This window comes from Hyperoodon ampullatus, assembly GCF_949752795.1.
Source record: "Hyperoodon ampullatus genome assembly, chromosome: 1".
NCBI lineage: Eukaryota > Metazoa > Chordata > Mammalia > Artiodactyla > Ziphiidae > Hyperoodon > Hyperoodon ampullatus.
The window spans coordinates 202,466,573-202,489,272 of record NC_136914.1 but is presented as its reverse complement, the minus strand read 5'-3'; the positions used below and the strand labels follow the sequence as shown (position 1 = coordinate 202,489,272).

Here is a 22,700-nt window from a genome sequence, read left to right as displayed (position 1 = left end):
CCCATGTTTCCTAACCCAGTCCAATCCAGCCTGGTCTCCAGCCCCTTTCTTAGGACTGCTAGTCTAGTCTAGCACAATCTCCAGCCCCTTTTATACCAGTAGCCCAGTCCAGCCTGACCTCTAACCCCTTTCCTAAAGGTAAGAGGCCAGCCCAGCCAGCCCAGCCCAGTTCAGTCTGACCTTAAGCCCCTTCCCCTAAGGTGGAAAGTTTGAAGCTGCCCTCCCAGAGCTTCCCCCCAATCCCTTTTTTCACAAAGTAGGGTCTCATTTTGGGGATTGGTAGAAGTAGAGGTGAGAGTACAGGATTAGGAGCTATAGTTAGGATGAAGAAAGAAAGGGCAGGGAAGACTGGGAGATGAGGGGCAGGGGGTGCTTAGGATGGCCCAGGTGTGTTCTGGGCCAGGCTGAAAAGAGGGAATGTGTAAAAAGTTGTGAGTCAGCGGCCCCCTAGTTCCAAATGGAATTTTTTTTTTAATTAATTTATTTATTTTTGGCTGCATTGGGTCTTCGTTGCTGTGTGCAGGCTTTCTCTAGTTGCGGTGAGCGGGGGCTACTCTCGGTTGTGGTGCGCGGGCTTCTCATTGTGGTGGCTTCTCGTTGCGGAGCATGGGCTCTTGGCGCACCTGCTTCAGTAGTTGTGGCTCGAGGGCTCTAGAGTGCAGGCTCAGTAGTTGTGGCGCACGGGCTTAGTTGCTCCGCGGCATGTGGGATCTTCCTGGACCAGGGCTCGAACCCGTGTCCCCTGCATTGGCAGGCGGATTCTTAACCACTGCATCACCAGGGAAGTCCCCAAACTGAATTTTGAAGATGGTGGTTTTGGCCTCCGCTGGACCCAGCTCTCCAGTACCCAGAATGCCTACAACACTCTGCCATGTGGCCACAGTCCCATTCTCTCAGGACCCACCTCTTAGGCTTCTTTCCACTCCATCCAGAGGTCTTCAATGAAGAACAGGAAATGAATGACAGACTACACACCCTGTAGTTCTTAGCCTAGGGAATGGGGGGAGCTGAATGGTAATGGAAGCTGACCCACCTCTAGGTTCCTACTCCACCAATTCCAGGACCCTCTTCCTGAAGTAGCTAAACCCTGGATTACTCCTCTCCCTGCTGCCCCATCTCTGTGCCAGCAGCTCACCTCTCCAGGAGGAGAACCTAGAGACAGTCCCTAGAGAAAAGTCCCAGAGAGGGTTGGGAAGGAAGAAACTTTTCCCCCTCTCCCCCAAACAAATAAGGCTACCTGGAGGAAGTAGGCATAATTTCTCTCCCTTGCCTTTAATGGATGTCAGGTGCACAGAATTAGATTAATCATACCCTTGTTTCATGGCACACTTTTCATTGCCCTATGCACAGGACACATTTATTTAATTATAGTACTGTCATAAGAACTTAGCATATGAAAGCTAGGACCTTGGCAATAACTGAAATGCATCCTCCTCCCGAGGTATCCACCATTCTTTTTTCCTTTTTATAAGTTTATCTTAGCTTTAGCTTTATGTATTTCCAATTTTTTTTTTAGTTTTTTTTAACCTTATTATAGAGGAATACTGTATGTGGTTTTCGGCTGCTTATTATTTTTACTTAATATTACTAAGATTCATATTGCTGCAGTTCATGCATTTTGAGGGCTGTGTAGTATTCCACTATGTGACTATACCACAGTTCTTCATTCTCCTGTCACTGGACATCTGGGTTGTTTCTACCATGGTTTCTGCTCTCATGAAGAGCCTTCCTATGAACATTTTTATTCCTTTCTCCTATCTTATGTGTGCAGAATTTTTCTTGGCTTTATATTTCGGTGTGATCTCTGCAAACTCATGTTCCCACCTCTGAAGCCCAGGTCTGAGTGCGTTTACTATGGCAGAGGATCTAGGGTTAACTTGAATTAAAGTTCAAACATTTATTGGGAATTCCCTGGCAGTCCGATGGTTAGGACTCGGCACTTTCGCTGTGAAGGGTCCAGGTTCTATCCCTGATCGGGGAAATTAAGATCCCGCAAGCCACGCAGCCAAAAAAAGTCCAAACATTTATTGAGTACCTGCTATATAAAGTACTCTGTCTATTCATTCATTCAGCCAGTCAAGCTACATTTAGTGAGCATCTACAACATGCCAGGAACTGGAGATGGAACAGTAGATAAGAAAACATGACTTACAGAGTTGGGTGGGGAAATAGATATTAAACAAACAGTTACATATATATGCAATTACAATTTATATATAACTGAATAGTGCAGGTTAGATATATAATAGAGACCTTTTTTTTTTTTTTTTTTGGCTGTGCCACACAGCATGTGGGGATCTTGGTTCCCCAACCGGGGATCAAACCCATGCCCCCTGCAACGGAAGCGCAGAGTCTTAACCACTGGACTGCCAGGGAAGTCCCAGAGAGAGACCTAATTTAAACTGGTGTGTTAAAGAAGGCCTCTCTAAGGGAGTGATGTATCAGCTGAGACTTGAAGGATTAGGAGGACTCGACCAGAGGGGGATTTCATGGGGAGGAAACAGGTCCTGATGCTGGGAAGTGCTTAGTGGGTTGGAAGAATAGAACACCAGTGGGTTCTGGGCCTGGTGAGCAAGGGAAAGTGGTGGCAAGAGAGAGGCTGAGGCCAGATGGGACAATGCCATGGTGTCAGTAACGATGATGACAATAGCAGTTAACATTCATTCTGCACCAGGTATTGTGAGAAATGCTTTATATCAATTATTATCTCATCGAAAGCTGAGCACAGCTCTGTGTTGTGGGTACTGTTATTATCTCCCATTAATATGAGGAAACTAAGTGCCAGAGAGGCCAAGCAACTTGCCTAAGATCACAAAGATAGCAAGGATTTTGAATTTCATCCAAATGTAATGGACTGTCACTGCAGGGTCTAAGGTGGTCATGGTTAAGACCTGGTCCCTGCCCTCCTGAAACTCCCCAAACGGGAAAGTCAGACATAGCCACACGTTGAGTAAAAGCACACATCAGCGAGCAGGATTAGAAACCTGCAAAGTGCTTTAGACTTACAGGGAGAGAAATTCATTTTGACCAAAGTGATCTGGGAACACTTCTTGCTGAAGGTGAAATTGGTTGTGATTGTGGAATGGAGGTAGACCTGTGACAGGTAATTTTGTCAAGGATCGACAGACATTCTAAGTAGAGGGATAGCTTTAGGAAAGGTACTGAAATGGGATGGTCAAGGGAAGGAATGGTGGGTACTTTGCTGGATAGGAGAGAAGGAATCAGCAAAACTGCCCTCCATAGTCTTTCTAGATTGTAGAGAGTTTTGAATGACAAGCTGAGAAGTTTGTTTATTTTATTTTTTGGGGCCGCACTGTGCGGCTCGTGGGATCTTAGTTCCCAGACCAGGGATCAAACCTAGGCCCTCTGCATTGAAAGCTTGGAGTCGTAACCACTAGACGGCCAGGGAATTCCCAAGCTGATAAGTTTAGACTTAATTTTATAGGGAGTGGGAAGCCACCAACTGTTTTTGAACAGAGAAGTGACTTAGTTAGATACTTTTTTTTAAAGTAAGATTGGTTTAGCATGGTGTATAGAACTAGAGAAGGGGGACCAAGTACGGGGCCGAGAAGCCCATGCTACTAGCAACTTAAAAAAACAAAACAAAGAGATCCTATCTTATCATAAAATAAATTGTATAAGATTAAAGAATTAAATGTAAGCAAATAAAATTAGATGAAAATAAAATGAAATACTGTTCATCACCTTTCTAGAAGTATGTATGGAAAGGATAAACTTGTAAGATTTTAAATACCATAGAAGAAATCAGAAAGGAAAAGAGTGAATAATAAAAAAAGAAAAAAAAAAACGGAAAGAGTGATCAATTTTGCTACATATAGACTGAATTTATAACTTTGGTATATGTGTGTGTAAATGAAAAAGTAGATCCTGACTCTCTACCCTTTACACCGGCCAAAAAAAAAAGCAGGCGTGCTGGGAAATATATTTGCAACAAATATGATGAGTTACAATCTTTCTGTACAATTAATTAATGCAAAATAAGTTTAATAAAGAGTCTCCTCACTAGATAAAAGGGTAAAGGACAATTTCAGAGGAGGAAGCACTAAGACTAAAACACATAAAAATATAGTAATTGAATGTATATTTAAATAATATGGCTCTTGGGCTTCCCTGGTGGCACAGTGGTTAAGAATCCGCCTGCCAATGCAGGGGATACAGGTTTGAGCCCTGGTCCGGGAAGATACCACAAGCCCATGTGCCACAACTACTGAGCCTGCACTCTAGAACCCACGAGCCACAACTACTGAAGCCTGTGCATCTAGAGCCTGTGCTCCGTAACAAGAGCAGCCACCACAATGAGAAGCCTAAGCACCTCAACAGAGAGTAGCCCCCGCTCACCGCAACTAGAGAAAGCCCCCACAGCAACAAAGACCCAATGCAGCCAAAAATAAAATAAAATAAATTTTAAAATAATAATATAGCTCTTTTTTGTCTATTAAACAAAGATTTCTTTTAGTAAATTTAAAAAATACGTAACAGCTTTATTGAGATATAATTTACACACCATACAATTCACCCATTTAAAGTGTACAGTTCAATGGCTTTTAGTATATTCTTAAGTGTTGTGCAAACATCTCCAAAACCTATTTTAAAACATTTTCATCACTTCGAAAAGAAAACCCATACCCAACAGCAGTCATGCAGCATTTCCCCCCACTATCCCAGCCCCAGGCAACTACTAATCTACTTTATGTCTTTTTACTTTTTAATGTTTATTTATTTATTTGTTTGCGCCGGGTCTTAGTTGAGGCTTGCAGGCTTCTTAGTTGTGGCATGCGAACTCTTAGTTGCGGCATGCATGTGGGATCTAGTTCCCTGACCGGGGATCAAACCCCCGCTCACTGCATTGGGAGTGCAGAGTTTTAACCACTGCACCACTACTTTATATCTTTATTAATTTGCCTATTCTAGACATGTCATATAAATGGATTCATACAATATATGGTCTTTTGTGCCTAGCTTCTATCACTTAGCAGCATATTTTCAAGTTTCATCCGTGTTGCCCCATGTATCAGTATTTCATTTCTTTTTATTGCCAAGTATAATTTTCCATTGTATGAATATACTACAGCTTATTTAGCCATTCATCAGTTGAGGGACATTTGGGTTGTTTCTACTTTCTGTCTGCTATGAATAATGCTGCTATGAACATTTGGGTACACATATTTGATTAGATACATATTTTGATTTCCCTTGGGTATATACCTTAATTGTACAAAAAGATTGTAATTCATCATATTTGCGCAAATGTATTTCCCAGCACACCTGCTTTTTTTTTTGGCGGGTGTAGGGGGTAGGGAGTCAGGATCTACCTTTTTATTTACACACACATATACCAAAGTTATAAATTTAGTCTATATGTAGTAAACTTGATCACTCTTCATTTTTTTTCTTTTTTTATTATTCACTCTTTCCTTTCTGATTTCTTCTATGGTATTTAAAATCTTACAAGTGGAATTGCTGGGTCATATGGTAACTCTATGTTTAACCTTTTGAGCAACTGCCAGACTGTTTTCCAGAGTGACTGCACCACTTTACAGTCCCATGAGCAATATATGAAAGTTCTAATTTCTCTATATCCTCCCCAACACTTGTTATCACCTGTTTTTTTTTTTAATCATAGCCATCTTGGAGTGTGCAAAGTAGTATCTCATCATGGTTTTGATCTACATTTCCCTGATGACTAATGACATTGAGCATCTTTTTTCTTTTAATTAATTAATTTTTATTTTTGGCTGCATTGGGTCTTCATTGCTGTGCGAGGGCTTTCTCTAGTTGCAGCGATCAGGAGCTACTCTTCGTTGCGGTGCACGGGCTTCTCATTGTGGTGGAGCATGGGCTCTAGGCATGCAGGCTCAGTAGTTGTGGCTCACAGGCTCTAGAGCGCAGGCTCAGTAGTTGTGGCACACGGACTTAGCTGCTCCGCGGCATGTGGGATCTTCCTGGACCAGAGCTTGAACCCATGTCCCCTACATTGGCAGGTGGATTCTTAACCACTGTGCCACCAGGGAAGTCCCCACTGAGCATCTTTTATTAGCCATTTGTATACCTTCTTTGGAAAAATGTCTCTTTAGATCCTTTGCCCATTTTTTTTTTTTTTTAAATTGAGTGGAAATCAAGTATACACAGACATTATTTTGATATGCCTGTAAGTAATGCTTTTTTTTTTATAGTGTTTATTTTTACTTGTTGACGGTTTGCTTTATTTATTTATTTATTTTTGGCTGTGTTGGGTCTTCGTTTCTGTGCGAGGACTTTCTCTAGTTGTGGCGAGCGGGGGCCACTCTTCATCGCGGTGCACGGGCCTCTCACTATCGTGGCCTCTCTTGTTGCGGAGCACAGGCTCCAGACGCGCAGGCTCAGTAATTTTGGCTCACGGGCCCAGTTGCTCCGCGGCATGTGGGATCTTCCCAGACCGGGGCACGAACCCGTGTCCCCTGCATCGGCAGGCAGACTCTCAACCACTGCGCCACCAGGGAAGCCCGCCCATTTTTTAATTGTCTTTTTATTGTTTTTTTTTTGAGGTATAGTTAATATACAATGTTGTGCTTCAAGTGTACAGCAAAGTGATTCAATTATATATATTTTCTTTTTCATATTTTTTGTGTTTTAAGAGTTATTTATACATTGTAGATGCAAGTCTTTTATCAGATGTATGGTTTGCAAATGTTTTCTCCCATTCTGTGGGTTGTCTTTTTGCTTTTATGAGAGTGTCTTTTGAAGCACAAAAGTTTTAAACTTTGATGAAGTCCAAATTATCTATTTTTTCGTTTGTTGCTTATGCTTTTGGTGCACTTGGTAAACTATGCTTTGAAATGTAACATACAGAAAAGTACACATATCATAAAAATACAACTTGACAACTTTTCTCCAACTGAACACACAAACTGAACCAGCACTGAGATCAAGAAGTAGAACATTACCGGCGCCCTGAAGTCTTCCTCATGACCCTTCCCAATCATTTTTCCCCTGCAAGGGTAAGCACAGTCCTAATTTTTAACACCATGATTGATTTTGCCTGGTTTTTGAATTATGTAAATAAAATCATACTAAAGAGGCAAAGATTTTCAGTGATCCTACTCAATGCTGAAAAGGATGTGAAGAGACTAGAATCTCATACACTTTAAGTAAACTAATCTCTCAGAAAAGCAACTTGTATTAATGTGCACAATATTTGACCCACTAATTTCATTTCTGAGAATCACAGCATTACTTATAATATAGAAAATTTGGAAACTCCTGAAAGTGATGGATAGGAGAATGGCTTGGTTGACTATGGGACATTCTAAGAATGGAATGCTATACAGCCATCAAAATGATATTTACCAAGAGGTTAAAAGAATGTGAAAAATACACTTACGATCAATGTTAACTGAAAAAGTAGGATGATAAATTATCATACAAAATGTCTGCAATTATGTAAAAGGTCTATGCCTGGGGAAAAAGTATCAATACATGGGAAGAAAGTACAATGGTGGGAATAAGATGATTGGATTCTGGGTGGATTTTTCTTCTCTTTGCCATTTTTCAAACTTCCTTTAATGTACTCACAGTACCTTTATAACAACCAATACTAACCATAAGAGAGACAAAATCCTGGTGGGAGGTAATAAAGACCTGAATTAGGGTGTTTGTGGTGGGACTGGGGAGAGAAGCAGGAGTATAGATACAATTTGGCAGTTTATTGAATATGGGGAGTGAGTAGGTGGGAAGGATGGAAGGCAATGTTAAGGTTTGGAGGAACTGGGAGGACACTGGTGCCATGAACTAAAATAGGGACCCCTGAAGTAATCACCGCACAGTGGTCCAGAGCACGGGCTCTTGCTAGAGACACCCCTTTTTTGAATCCTGGCCCAACCACTTATAGGTGGGTAACACTGAACAAGTTATTTAATCTCCTTGAGCTTGTTTCCTCATCTCTAAAATGGGGATAATAATAGCACCTGTCTTAGAGGACTGTTAGGAGGATGAAATGATACAGAGAGTTTAGAGAATGCCTGGCACAGAGTAAGCTTTCAGTAAAGAGTAGCTATTGTGATATGTCAAGAGGCCCTGGAAGGTTGGGGGGGGCGGGGCTAAGACGTCTCACTCCCCAGCCACCTGTTAGACCAGAAACAGTCCTTCCATCTCCCCTTTCCCAGCCTGCTCACTGCCAGGAGGTCACCCCAGGAGATGCTTCAAAGCCCACCAGGGTGGGAGTGGCGGGACTGTGAAGTAGGATGTGTGGGAGGACTGGTTTGGAGGATTGGGAGGACCGGTTTGGAGGAGCGGGAGGGTTAAGAGCTAGGAAACTGCAAATTAAGTAGGCCAGTCTAGCAGCAAAGCAGAGAGGCTCTGGAGTACCCCACTGGAGCCCTCCTGTCCCATATCAGTATATCATGATGCTTTCTGGATAGTATAAGGAGGGACATGGGAGAGGCTGTCTCCCTTTGTCCAGGAGGTGCTGGCTAATTGGGTCCCTTCTGTCTCACCACTCTGCCTCTACTCCCACTTAGACCTAGCCTTGTGAGAGCAAGGTCTCTTGGTCTCTAAAAAACAAGGACAGCCAGTGGGACATCTTCAGGAAGATAAGGCGAGCTCCATGTGCAAGTTTGTCCTCCAGAGGCCACCCTGCCACCACCCCTCCCTGCCCTGCACACGTGGGAGGTAAGACATGTGAGTAGCTTCCTGGATGTCTGGCTGAAGCCTAAGACCACATTCCCTCCAGGCCCCCTCCCAGGTCTTGAAATATGAGGCTGGCTACATAACTGTACCTGATGCTTCCCTTCATCTTCGGTCTGGTGCTCTTTCTGTCTGGCTTCAACCTGTAAGGCTGCCTGTGTGAGTTCTGCAGGGGCTATTCATTTTATCACTCCAGTTCCCAGCACCACCTATCTGCCTGCTTCCCGCTGGGTGTGACCACACTCCTCTTGTTTGTTGCCCTTCCCGTACCCAGTGCCCACCCCCTCATGTCTGAAAGCTAGTCACTCAGGCCAGGAGCCACCTCTGGTCTCCTCAGGAAGATCCTATCCTAACCTGTAACCCCTCCCCACTTTATGCAACTTGCTCCCCACTCTGACTTTCTGGGCCCTATCCCTCCAAGAACCATCCCCTTTCATTACCCAGAACTCCCCAAACCCAACCCCTGCCTGTACCCTCTCATCTGCTTCTGACCCCTCTTCCATTTTTCTCTCTCCTCCCTGACCCCTCACCTCCATCCATCTTCTCCTAATTTCTACACCCCCACCTGTCCTCTACTGACTCTCAACCTTTCTGCACATTCTGACCTGTTCTTGAGTTCTTTCCCACTCTCCCTCCTGCCTTATCTCCCCAGGAGCTGGAACATCTGCAGCTTCATAAACAATAAGCAGCTGTATGAGGCCATTTCCTACAGCAGCTACTCCGTTGGAAATAACATGTACAACCTTCACTCTTTCCTTAAGTCCATCCTTCAGGCACAGAGGGGACTTAACCCTCCCTCCACCCCTGGGAATTTCTCTCTGAGTCCCAGACTCAGATCCTACCCCCACTCCAGAATCCCAGCCTCCCAGAGAGCCTGAGCCACACCCATGGGAGTGTCAGATTCCAGGCCTCACAGTCACAGATGTGAGACATCAGTCCACCGAATCTCATTTCTCTGTCCCTTCTCCCTAGGATTTCTGGGCAGGAAACCCCCTTCCCCTCAAATTTTAACTTACTCCTAGTGTCCTGACCCTGCTCCCTGTACCTCCCAGGACATGGATGTAAACACTATCTATGGATAGGAGACCATCAGAAAAATCCAGTCCAACCTGCTGGGTGAGGTGGAAGCAGCCTTCAGTGGGACTAGGAGGGACTGGGAACTCTGGTGGCTCATTATCATCCTGTCTTCCGAGGATTTCAGGCCCTTGCTGGGGATCAACGTGTGGATCGCCCTCCGTGGGTATCTCCGTTATGTTTTTTCAACACCACCAAGCAATTCTCCAGTACCAGCTGGGTGTCCTACAATTCAACTCAATTCTGACACTATCTACCTGGAGAATAGCATCAGATCCTATGGGTTAAGGGCTTGGTCCCACAAGACTGCCCCCCACTTCAGATGGCAATCGTAAGTCCAGGTTGTTACCTGTGCTTCTGACCGACTGGCTAATTAATTGGTCGTTCCCATGCCACCCCTCTCTGGTTTGATTAATTTGCTAGAGCAGCTCAGGGAACTTAGGAAACCAGTTTACTTACTAGATTACCAGTTTATTACAAAGGGTATTTAAAGGATATGAATGAACAGCCAGGTGAAGAGATACATAGGTAGAGGTCCGGGAGGGTCCTGAACGCAGGAACTTCTCTCCCTGGGGAGTTTGGAGTACACCACCTTCTGCCCTGTGGATTCATTCTGGTTCACCAACCTGGAAGCTCTCTGAATCCAGTCCTTTGGGGTTTTTATGGAGACCTCATTACATAGACATGATTGATTAAATCATTGACTATTGGTGATGGATTCAGCCTTCAGTCCCTCTCCCTTCCCTGGAGGTCAGGTGGTAGAACTGAAAGTTCCAACCCTCTGATCACTAGGTTGGTTCCCCTGGCAACCAGCCCCAACCTTAGGTACTTTCCAAAAGTCACTTCATTAACATAAACTCTGGTGTAGTTGAACGGGTTTATTTGTTATGAATATCAAGACATGTTTCTCAAGACACATTTATCAATTATGAAGCTCCAAGGGTTTTAGGAGCTCTGTGCCAGAAATGGAGATGAAGACTAACTACATATTTCTTATTATAAATCACAATATCACAGCATCAAAAGCCCATGCTGGAATCCTTTTCTGAGCAGATTGAGAGTGAGAGGGATGGGTTGGGGGGCGCTCTGTGGACGGGCAGCCCAGCCCAGGCTCAGGTAGAAGCAGGCCCACAGTGACAGCAGTCAAGACCTCCTAGCCGGATGAACAAATGCTTGGGAGGAAGGCACAACTATTAGGTTTGAATCTTGCTTCCACCTCTATGGAGCCTCACCATAGACACGTTTTTTTGTTTTTTTTTTTTTTTTTTTATTTTATTTTATTTTATTTTATTTATTTTTTTTGTGGTACGCGGGCCTCTCACTGTTGTGGCCTCTCCCGTTGCGGAGCACAGGCTCCGGATGCGCAAGGCTCAGCGGCCATGGCTCACGGACCCAGCCACTCCGCGGCATGTGGGATCTTCCCAGACCGGGACACGAACCCGTGTCCCCTGCATCGGCTGGCGGACTCTCAACCACTGCGCCACCAGGGAAGCCCCATAGACACGTTTAACTTAGGACCGGTACAGCCGTCTGCACTCAGCAAAGAGCGACTCCATTTTAAACAACTGGCAGGGTGAGAAGGGAGACGGCATCTCAGTTACACTAAGTGTGAGTTCAATGATTCAAGCATTTTTCATGCAACATGGACCCTAAAAGCAAGCCAGCTGCCAAATCTGGTGCTCAACCACTGAAACAACAATTGGTTCCCAACTGGCTGAGCTGGACTTATTGAGAGGTCAGCTCTACCTTATTTTATGGATGATTTAAGGAGTTATCATGTTTTGACTATATGATTCAATTCTTGACCTATGTGTTTACTTTAAAATCTAATCTCTTTGTATGATATAATTCTGTTGTACTTACTTTGTGACCCTTTCTCTGTCATTTATCCTCTGATCCTCAGTTTCCTCCTGTGGAAAACAGAGTTAGAGAAACTGATCTTAAGAAATTCCTAAGGTTCCTAGCTACTAGTGCCCTCCAAATGACATGTATAGAATATACAAGTAAGTTCTTCCACAGTCATTCTCTCTGTTAATCCTCAAAACTGTTCTATGATGTAGATACTATTCCTTTTCCTCTTTTATGGCTGAGGAAATTGAGGCTTAAAGAGGTTAAGAAAGTTATTCAAGGTTACACAGACAATAGGTGGTAAAGGCAGGATTAAATCCTTGTGAGTTCTTATCCAGTGTGTCTCCAGGTACCCTTCTAACAATTGGGAGGAATGCCCCAGATAGATGGGCAGGCAGGCCCTCTTGAAGAGTTGGGGCTAATTAAAATAGAAGGATGTTTTATTTTTACATGTACCTCCTTTGCTTTATAAGTTTCAGTGCTCTTGGTCCTTTGTTCATATGCCTGTCTTTCCTAAGTACTAAGTTAAACTCCCGCTGCTGGGGTAGTCCACTCATGCCTGAGAGTCCTATCCTTGAGCTGAGAGGGGTTCCCCAGGTCCACACGGGAAGGGGAAGGGTGCTGGCCTAAAGCCTGTAGGCCTGTCTCCTTTCTAGTCCCACCTCTCTCACCTGCTAGCCAAGGATCCAGCTTGCCTGTTTGCAGCTTAGTTTTCTCTGTAATATGGGCATCATAACTGCTGCTCTGTGGACTTCAGAGGGTAGGAGGATCAGATGAAGTAGGTGACAGGGAGTTACTTTTTTTTCTTTAAGTTTTGGCTGCATGCGGGCTTTCTCTAGTTGCGGCGAGCAAGGGCTACTCTTCGTTGTGGTGCGTGGGCCTCTCATTGAGGTGGCTTCTCTTGTTGCGGAGAACGGGCTCTAGGCACGCGGGCTTCAGTAGTTGTGGCATATGGGCTCAGTAGTTCTGGCTCTCAGGCTCTAGAGCACAGGCTCAGTAGTTGTGGTGCAACGGCTTAGTTGCTCCGTGGCATGTGGGATCTTCCCGGACCAGGGATCGAACCTGTGTCCCCTGCATTGGCAGGCGTATTCTTAACCACTGCGCCACCAGGGAAGTCCAGGGAGGTAATTTGAGGTGTGAAATGCTCTTGCAGTGTGTGTGTGTGTGTGTGTGTGTTGGGGAGGGGTCGAAGTTATCCAAGGAGTCCCCAGGATTGTAGCCCCAGCGTGGCCTGGCAGAGCAGTTTCTCCCCAGGCTGAGGTCAAAGCCAGGTCCTCTTCCCACTATCAACACCAGAGCCTGGGTCCTGTTTGTTGTTCTTGGCTCCTCTCCTAGCAACCAAAGCAGCGCTGAAGAAGGTATTGCCAAGCAATGGGGACCTTGCCTCTCAACTCTCTAGGAAGAGGGGTCAGAGCTCCAGACCCTGGCAGCAGCCTTATAGCACCCTGGGCAAGTGCAGGGAGCTCTACCAGCAAGTGTAAGTTCATGGCCTAAGGCTCAACCTCAGCCTTAGCTTGGTGAGGGGCCCTCCCGAGACCTTCAGCTCTTTACTGCTATCCTGAGTTTGACCCAGAAAAGATAGCCTCCACCCAAGATATATACCCCGTCCTTAGGGAGACCTGATGAGGGAGACCCAACCTCATTTTGGGGTGTGTATTAGCTTTCTAGGGCTGCAGTAACAAATTATCACAAACTTGATGGCTTTAAACAGCAGAAATTTATTCTCTCACAGTTCTGGAGGTCAGAAGTTCAAAACTAAGGTGCCCACAAGGCTGGTTTGTTCTGGAGGCTCTGAGGAGAATCCATCCCATGCCTCTTTCCTAGCTTCTGGGCGCTGGCAGCAATCCTTGGCATTCCTTGGCTTGTAGACCCATCACTCCAATCTGCTCTGTCTTCACATGACCTTCTCCTTCTGTGTCTCTGTGTTGTCTCCTTTTCTGTCTTATAAGGATACTCATTCTTGGATTTAGGACCCACCCTAATGCAGGATGACCTCTTTTTGAGATCCTTACCTTAATTAACTCTTCAAGGACGCTGATTCAAAATCAGGTCATATTCTGAGGTTCTGGGTGGACATATCATTTGGGGGCCATGATTCAACCCACTACATGTGCCTCCAATTGGATGGAGGAAACCTAAGCCCACTCTTGGGGAGTCATTGACTCTGAGAGGAGAAATCTGTCCCTACTTAAAGAAGCCCCTCTTTTTTTTTTTTTGGCCACTGACCAGGGATCGAACCTGCACCCTCAGCAGTGAAAGCACAGAGTCCTAACCACTGGACCGCCAGTGAACTCCCAAAGAAGCCCCTTTATGATGGAGAATTTGATTCCCAGCCTAGTCCCCAAGAGCCTTTAAATTGAGACAGGCACACAAATGTTGGTGGCAGGGAAGGGTCAGCATTGGCAGAATCCAGACCACTGTTCTCTATAGAACAATGGGAGGGTGTTGTGTCTAACGTGTGAGGATTTGGAAAGGGACCGAGGGGAAGTTTCCGCCTCCACGAGGCCAGTGAGGCAAGCCAGGCACATGACCTTAGTCTTTGCCCTCCCCCTTTTTCTTTCTCCAGCTCCCAGATGTTAATGTTCTGATATCAGTGTTAAATACTTTTTTGAAAATGAACCCCTATATGATCATCAACAAAGTAGGACTGTTCCCAAGGGTGGTCTTAATATGCTGGGGAAGCCATCAGGGTTAAGCTCCCATAAGGGTCTTTTTGCCAAACCAAGCTAGCTCCCTGAGCCCTGTTTCTTCCTTATTTGCCAGGACCTAGCCATTCAGCTGGGTTCTTTTCTTTCCCACTCTGGGGATTCTCTTCCTGAACTGGGAGCTGTAGAAGCCTTGCAGCTGGTACTACCTCATGCCTCCTTTCTTTTTCCTACAAACTGCAAGAGCCTCAGGCTGCTTCCTACCCATTCAATCTCTGGGGATCCTCACGCCTCTAGACTGGATGCTGAGTGGGGCACCAGCTCTCCTCACACCTCTTTGCCCCCCCGTTAAGATCTCCCTAAAGACAATTGCATGGTACCTTTTCCTTTCAAAGCTTTTACAGTTGGTCACTATGTGGAAAGGGGCCTGAAATCTGAGGAAGGTTTGAAAATTTCAGAAACCTGGGAAACTTCTGCCAACCCTGGTCCATGGAATGAAAGGGCAGCCAGCCTCTCCTCTTAGATCTGGCCTGAAGACACCAACCAGGACAACCATTCATGTTCCCCTTTACCTCTGTATGGCTACATTTGAGCACCTCCCAGTTGGTTTTTCTCACCTTTGTATTTCCTCAGCCTCATGCAGGAATAGCCCCTTTATGGAATGATATTTTAGGAGAGTCACCAAAGAAGTCCCAGTAGGGCCAACTCCTAATCCCCCCTTTCCTAGAATTAGTTGCATGGATTTGGGGTTAGAGAAAGTTGGAACACCAGTAGGGGACCCACAGTCTCTCCATGGTATTCCAGAAAGAGTGGATAAGAGGGCACAGACATTGTGGCACATATGGGGTGGGTACCCCCCAGCTCCAGATCCTTCTTTTGTACTACCACTCCATTTCCACCACCCCACCCAGATGTGAATACCCAGGTGGAGGATACTGGGATATCAACAGAGTTTATAATACAGAAGAGTTGTTGAATTCAACCTTTTAAGAATTTCAGTGTATTGATGGACTCAGTGGGTTTGTCCACTGAGTGGTCAATACACATAAGCTCAGAATCCATTACTTTGAGAGATGGATGTGAGAGATGTGAGGAATGAAAAGAGATGACCAGAGCTTGACAGGATGGTGATGGGGAATTGAAGCTGGGCACAGAGGTGGGAGAGGCAGGGCAGACTTGACGGACTGACAACTGCTCCCTCTTTTTTTTTTTTTTTTGCTGAGTTTTATGGTCTTATTAACACAAACAAAATGTGTGCATGAGCTGTCTATTCATTTTCTTCACTGCACAGCCTGGCATTGGGATTGATGACTCTGAGGGCCAGCTGGGCTGCTCTTTCCACAATGGCTTTGTGGTTCTTGGAGGAGACGTTGTGAGCAATCTCATCATAGTAAGATTTGTTGCACATCAGCAGCACTTCAAGCTCCTTGACCTTGTGGACCAGGAACTTCCCAAAGCTGCTGGGCAGCATGTGCCTTGTTTTCTTGTTGCCCCCATAACCTATGTTGGGCATCAAGATCTGGCCCTTGAATCTCCTGTGCACTCTATTGTCAATGCCTCTGGGTTTCTGCCAGTTCTGCTTAATTCTGACATATCAGTCTGACCGGTGCCAGATGAACTTCTTGGTCCTCTTTCTGATAATCTTGGGCTTTGTGAGGGGTCTGAGGGTGGCCATGATGCCTAGTAGGAGATGGCTGCCACCTCCAAAGGCAGTGCCGAGGAGAAGAGCTCCCTCTTGTTTTCTTGATGGCTTCTCAGCCGTTCCCACATGCATGACCCCTTGGAACTCTGCTTCCAAAAAACTATTCATAGGGGAAGAAATGGGTTAACCACAGATTCTCCTCCTGGCTTTCCCTCATGCCAAGCAAAGGAGCCCTCTTTGAGTTAAGGGTCTGACTGATGTAATTAAGGGGATGATGGACAAGGCTAACAAAATTGACACAGAATCAAGAGCCTACTCCCAGGTCCAGTTAAGCTTGTCATTAAAACAAAAAACACACCTCCTCAGGGTCTCAGTAGTGAGATCTGGGACCAGCTGGGAAGGTGCTGCTTTCTACAGGGAGAAACTATATCTTTTATTGGAGAAACTACAAAGGTTTAGGAAATCCAACCAGTGTTCCCCACTCTGTTTTTCTGACTCTTCTTCTCTGGTTTGATCCCTCTTGGCCATCCACTTCCAAACTTTCTACTCTGGAGCCATTCCATTCCTCTCTTTTGAAGCAGCCATTCCCTTATACCCCATAAAGCCCACCTTATGTTCTTTTCTTCCCCAACATTTACAGGGGAGGCCTACTCGCTGGGGAACTCACTAGGGCCTGACCAGTTGGTGGAGGGAGGAAGTGGGTCACTGATGTGTCCATCCTCCCTCTCCTAGGCTTCCCATGAGTCACCTCTTGCCCATACTGACCCTCCACTATCCCCAAAGGGCTATGAGAACAATGAACCAATCTAGTCAGTGATGAGCAGTCACTTGGTTTCCCCTCTGGATAACTCTCCAGTGATATCCAGGTCAGTGTCCCCTCTGCCTTGGCCCAGGACACTGACCTGGCTATGCTTGGGTCCCCTCTGCCTCTATACCTCCAATCAGCCTTCCCTTTCCTTCCCCCACTGTAGCCTTCCCACGTCCAGCATCAGGGCTCTGTGGGAAGGGCTCTATGCTGGGGAAGGCTCTATGCTGGGGAGGCTCTGCCCCCCAGTTCTGAGGCTCTAGGCTTCTCCTAGAGCCTGTGTGGGGTGGCTTAGGGTGGGACAATGCCCACTTCTCCCTGGTACAAAACAAAAATAATAGAGACTTTGAGAAGACTGCATGTCACCTTGGAATCTGAGTGGCTGCCAAAGCCTGAGGACTTGACACCTATGAAAGACCTGGACAGTCTGCCCCTCCAGAACCTTTAGCTCAGCGAGGCCCAAATGAGGTAGACTGACCTCATTCTTGGTGCAGGCCACCCCCCCACTCCCCTTTCCTCAGCTCTTCACAGCTCCTTCCTTTTTCCTTCATTTCTCAGATAATGGAAAGTTCTGGGAGACCAAATCTAGACGAGCTGTCCCACTGGCTCTATGTTCTGGCTATAATTCTGGTGAGAGGCCCCAAGGGACCTCTCTGTCCTCCAACCTCCAGCAATCACACCTGAGAGCGTCCTCTGCTCTCCAGAGTGAGAGCATTTCCCTGCCTCCCCCAGGTCCCTCTTCCCGTTCCCATCTGTCTGTCTCCTCTCTCTTCTCCTGGTCCAACCTCATCCTTTTACTCATCTCTCTGCCTCTGTCTTTCCTCACCTTTGTTCTTGCTCCTGTGTAGCGACCTTTGGAGCCAGGCCCGGGCTCTCCCTCTGGGAACTAGAGGAGAAACCACTCCAAGGCTTCTACCTACAACTGGTGAGTGACCCTGGTCACTCAGCCCTGACCTCACAGCCTGATTCAGCCTCCCTCCCCACCTGAATTTTTGTTTACCGGCAGAAATGCGGACGCATGCAGTAATAGTGTAAGCAGTTTACAGTTCACACAGTCCATTAGCCTTGAAATTGTGATTCTCAAAAAGTTTTATATTTAGGAAGATTCACCTTCATTTCACATTTTGTACATAAAGTGAGACTATTGATTTTGAATAAAGCCCAGCATCTTATTCCTATATTTCAAATTCATGTAAAATATGACCTCACTGTGCCTCCCCAGAAATCTCTGCTGTGCCCTCAACTTCCTCCTCAGTTGGCTCAAATTATCCAGATCAGTCTGGTAGCTAGGGCAGAGTTCCAACCCTGGAGAGGAAGCATCCTGGCAGCTCAGGTCCCTCTTTCTTCTGGGTGATACTGTCCTAGTACAAGACCAGGGTCACTTTGCCTCCCCTTGATTTGCTCCCTGAGTTCTACCCTGACCTCCTCCTCTCCTGCCCTCAGAGAACCTTAATTTACCACCTTCAAAGGCTTCTTCAGTCTTAGTCAAGAAATGGGCAAGTGTGTGCTTGTTTAAGGGTAATGGTGGACCTGGCGGTGATGACAGTAACCACCAGGGGGCGCCTGTGCCTAAGAAGAGATTGAGTGGGGCCCTGGGGAGCCACTCTGAGGATTTTTCTTCCTTTCTTCCAGGGCAGTAAGGATGCCAGGCATTCCAGCCTGAGGGGGCTCCCTCTGGAGCTGGGGGTCTAGAGCTGCCCCCTCCCCACTCTCCAACTTCCTCTCTTTCCCTGACCACCAAGGGGAAGTGTGAACCAAGTTCTGGTACATTTGTACAGTGTGGAACACTTCCTTAAGACAAGTTCCCTTGATGGCTGGGTCAGGGTATGGGGGGAAAACAGAGTGGTTTGGATACAGCCCACTCTGGCCACCAATTTCCTACAGGAGAAAGGGGTGGGCTTTGATCTCTGTTGGAGAAGACTTGGGTTGCTGTAGTCTTTTTTTTTTTTTTTTTTTTTAATTATTTTTGTCTGTGTCGGGTCTTCGTTGCTGTACGCGGGCTTTCTCTAGCTGCGGGGAGTGGGGGCGACTTTTTTTTTTTTTTTTTTTTTTTTTGTGGTACGCGGGCCTCTCACTGCTGTGGCCTCTCCTGCTGCTGCGGAGCACAGGCTCCGGACGCGCAGGCTCAGCGGTCATGGCTCACGGGCCCAGCCGCTCCGCGGCATGTGGGATCTTCCCGGACCGGGGCACGAACCCGTGTCCCCTGCATCGGCAGGCGGACTCTCAACCACTGCGCCACCAGGGAAGCCCGGGGCTACTTTTCTTTGAGGTGTGCGGGCTTCTGTTTGCGGTGGCTTCTCTCGTTGCGGAGCACAGGCTTTAGGCGCGCGGGCTCAGTAGTCATGGCTCGCGGGCTTAGTTGCTCCGCGGCATGTGGGATCTTCCTGGACCAGGGCTCGAACCCGTGTCCCCTGCATTGGCAGGAGGATTCTTAACTACTGCACCATCAGGGAAGTCCCGGGTTGCTGTAGTCTTGTGTTCCAGTCATTGGGTGGCATGGAAACTGTGGTCTGTGTCTAAACAGTGAATCTCCTGGTGAGGGAAGGGAATATGGGTGGCAGTAGGGAGATGAAAAAGGGAGGATTGGGCTCCATGGCCATATAGGCAGGTAGAGGAGCCTCAGGATTTGCTTCCTCTCCTTTGCCCAGACTGCATTCTGGTCTTGTGTTGCTTAGCTTCACTTTCAAGCTTTCTAGAGACTACTGCCAAGTGAACTTGAGAGTAGTATGCTCCAAAGATGAGGCATACCTGTGGAAATGAACCTACCCAAGGACCTCAGGCCTTCCTACCACCTCCTGCCCAGGGACTCTGGACCTGGGATCTTGTCCACTGCTCAAAACCTTCAGCCCCAGAACTTCCCCCTTTACCCAGGCACCCAAGATCAAGGAACTCAGAGCTCCTAGATCTCCCATATCCCCAGGTCCCAACATCCTGTCTAGGGACCCTCTCTACTTTCTGATCCTAGAATACTCCCTGCCAACCAAAGACCTCAGACTTGGGATCTCCACTCACCTATTTGGAGCCCTCTGACTCAGGAAGACCACACTGGGCCAGCTCTCTGATGGTCCTCTCACACATTCCACCAGAACCCAGTCACACAATGATATCTATATCCCCGAGCTGTTCTCCAAAGTCCTGAGACATGGTTGGGGGTCACTTCACCCTCCTCACTGGAGCTGGAGCATGAGCAAGGACAAGAGCAATCAAGTACCAAGTCTGTAACAGCAGGTGAAAGTTCCCATCTAAGCTCACCTGCTCTCCTCAGAGCTGCCAGGCTGGGTGGCTCCCCTACTTGTGGGTGGCTCTGAGGAAATTCCTTGAGCCAAACAATTCCAAGGAAAAACCTGGCCCCCTTCTTTTGCCCATGCCCCCAGAGACCCACTGAGTACAATTCTTTTCCCTCCAAGCACAGAAAGAGGCCCAAGCCAATCTCAGGCTGAGAAGAAACAACAATGAGGAACTTCCCTAGCTGTCCAGTGATTGGGACTCTGAGCTTCCAATGCAGGGGGCGTGGGTTTGATCCCTGGTCAGGGAACTAAGATCCCACAAGCCACGTGGAGTGGCCAAAAAAGAAAACCCAAAAAACAACAACCATGATTCAGCAGGATCATGAACAGGAAACAGATTCCTGCTTTTGTCCATCCCCAGCTTCCCACAGAGGGGCCATAATGGGCCCAGCCTCCAGACTAAAGAGGAGGATGAACCCCACCCAAACCAGGGCTGAGGTAGAGGCCAAGGGATGACCTGTCCCTAGTTCTGGGCCTCTGGGAGGAGCAGAAGCTTAAGGGTCAGTAGCTTGACTCTTGATGTTGGTAGACAACCTGGCTTAAGGGCCAGGACAACAGCCATCCAAATTCTGGATGAGGTCAAGTTACCATCCTTAGACTTTCATGAGGCTGAGGAGCGATCCTAGGACTTGGCTATACACACAAGCTACCTCAGGACCTTCATAAGGCTGAGGAGTAACACAAGCCCTGTATAAGCCTGAGGTGCTGCCCCCTTCCTCGAGACTGAGGAACTGTCCCTAGTCCCATATGAGCCTAAACGGCCACCTTAAGTCCAGGATGAGGCTGAGCAGAACCCAAGCTGCAGGTCCTAGCTGAGGGCAAAGCTAAGTGGTAGTCCTTACCTTGGGCCCAAGCCTTGGACAAGGGATACCTGGGGCCCCAAGGTGATGCTGAGTAGCAGCATCAAGAATCCTACCCTAAGCCCAGAACCAGCCTGAGGGGTCACTTGGGTAGAAGTGGGCAGAGGGCCTAGGCCTCTTCAAAGGTGGTCCTGCTGACTAAATTCAGATGAACAGAAATATGTTCTGGAGACGCTCTTTTTTCTTAGTTTTGGGAGTCAGCCTCCAAGCAACCCTCCTCCAGTGACTCTTGTTACTAAGCCAGAGGGCTCTGCAGGTAGCTCTCCTGTCTGTGGTAAATCTTCCCCTTAACAAGTGGCTGCTCCAGAAATCCTGGGGGAGACAAGCATGGGCTCAGGGCCAGCACAGGGAACAGAAGAGTCTTGGGGAAAGGAAGTGTGTACCTCTGCAGATCCCCCTCCTCACAACAGGCTAGAGAAGCTAGCACTGAGCCAGGAATGAGAAGTGCTTCAAGCCCAAGCCGGTAGCAACTATTGGGCTGTACAGTGAAGTGGTTCAAATCTTAGAGCTACTACTTTCTAGCTGACTGACCTTGGTCAAGTAATCTTTCTAAATCTCTGTTTCCTCACCCGTAAAATGGAGATAATATTAGTACTTTCCAGATGGGGTTATTAGAAACATTGAAAGAGGGACTATTTAAAGACTAACAGAGTGACTGGCATACTTCAAATGCTCATAAATGTTAATTATTTTCATTATTGGAAGTGGTCACTTTAGCCAACAGATTCAGATTTAACCACTCCCTCTATAACCAACTCTATGAGGCCCTCAGCTATTGAAAAACACATCAACCGTGTATGCATTTCTGGAGTGTTTTCCAACACCAACCATCAATTCTCTGTGGACATCAATTGGGTGTCCTACAAGTCAACTCAATTCTGATACTAACTACCTGGAGTTAGCACAGATCCCACAGGTTAAGGGCTCAATCCCACAAGACTGCCCTCACTTCAAATGCCAGTCACAAGTCACTGGTGCTTCTGATCAGCTGGCTATAAATTGGGAGTTCCCATGCTATAAATTGGTTTGATAATTTGCTAGAATGGCTAACAGAACCCAGGGAAATACTTATATTTACCAGTTTATTAAAGGATACAACAGTCAGATGGAAGAGATGCATAGGGCAAGGCATGGTGTGAGGGGTGTGCATGGGGCTTCCATGCCCTCTCTGGGTGCATCAGCACCTTAAGGTGTTCACCAAGCCAGAAGCTCATCAAATTTCCCTGTTCAGGAGTTTTTGTAGAGCTCAGTCTCTAGCCCCACTCCCCTCCCAGGAGGTTGAGGATGGAGCTGAAAGTTCCAACCCTTTCATCACTCGGGTCTTTCTGGTGACCAGCCCCATCCTGATGCTAGGGGTCCCCACTTTAAGTTACCTCATTAGTGTGAATGCAGGTTTGGTCTAAAGGGGCTTGTTATAACAAAGACATTTCTTTTTTTTTTTAATTTAATTTTATTTTATTTTTATACAGCAAGCTCACTGACTGTTAAATTTTATTTATTTTTCCAACACAAAGCATAGGGAGCTGGAATAAGTCCCACCACCTCAGTTTCCCTATTTAATTTATTTTAATATTTCTTGTAGGCAACTTTTTTCTGTTGAAAACTTTGACCTTTGGGAAGTAACAATTCAAAACTTAAAAAATATTTGGATATAATATTAACTAAATCTCCAGTTTAAATCTGAAATTTTCTGGTAATTTTTTTTAGCTTTTTCTCTCCCCCTGCATCTGTGTTCATTTTTATGATAAAGGACACTTTAATCTAATAAATATGTTCCCAAAATAGGAATCAGATCATATTTAAAATGTAGTGATTTGCTGTTTAAATGGCTTCTACTGTAAATTTATTTGCAGTGTA

General features: G+C 46.4%; 1 protein-coding gene and 1 pseudogene across 2 annotated transcripts in view; one reads left to right on the top strand and one right to left on the bottom strand.

Moving 5' to 3' along the window:
- ARMH3 (armadillo like helical domain containing 3) overlaps positions 1-22,700 on the top strand; it is a gene marked incomplete at its 3' end in the record, with an annotated part of 562,435 nt that overhangs the window by 354,981 nt on the left and 184,754 nt on the right. The window lies entirely within an intron of this gene.
- LOC307052499 (large ribosomal subunit protein eL32-like) lies at positions 15,517-15,963 on the bottom strand (annotated as a pseudogene). Its single transcript has one exon. The product of its transcript is annotated as a large ribosomal subunit protein eL32-like (transcript).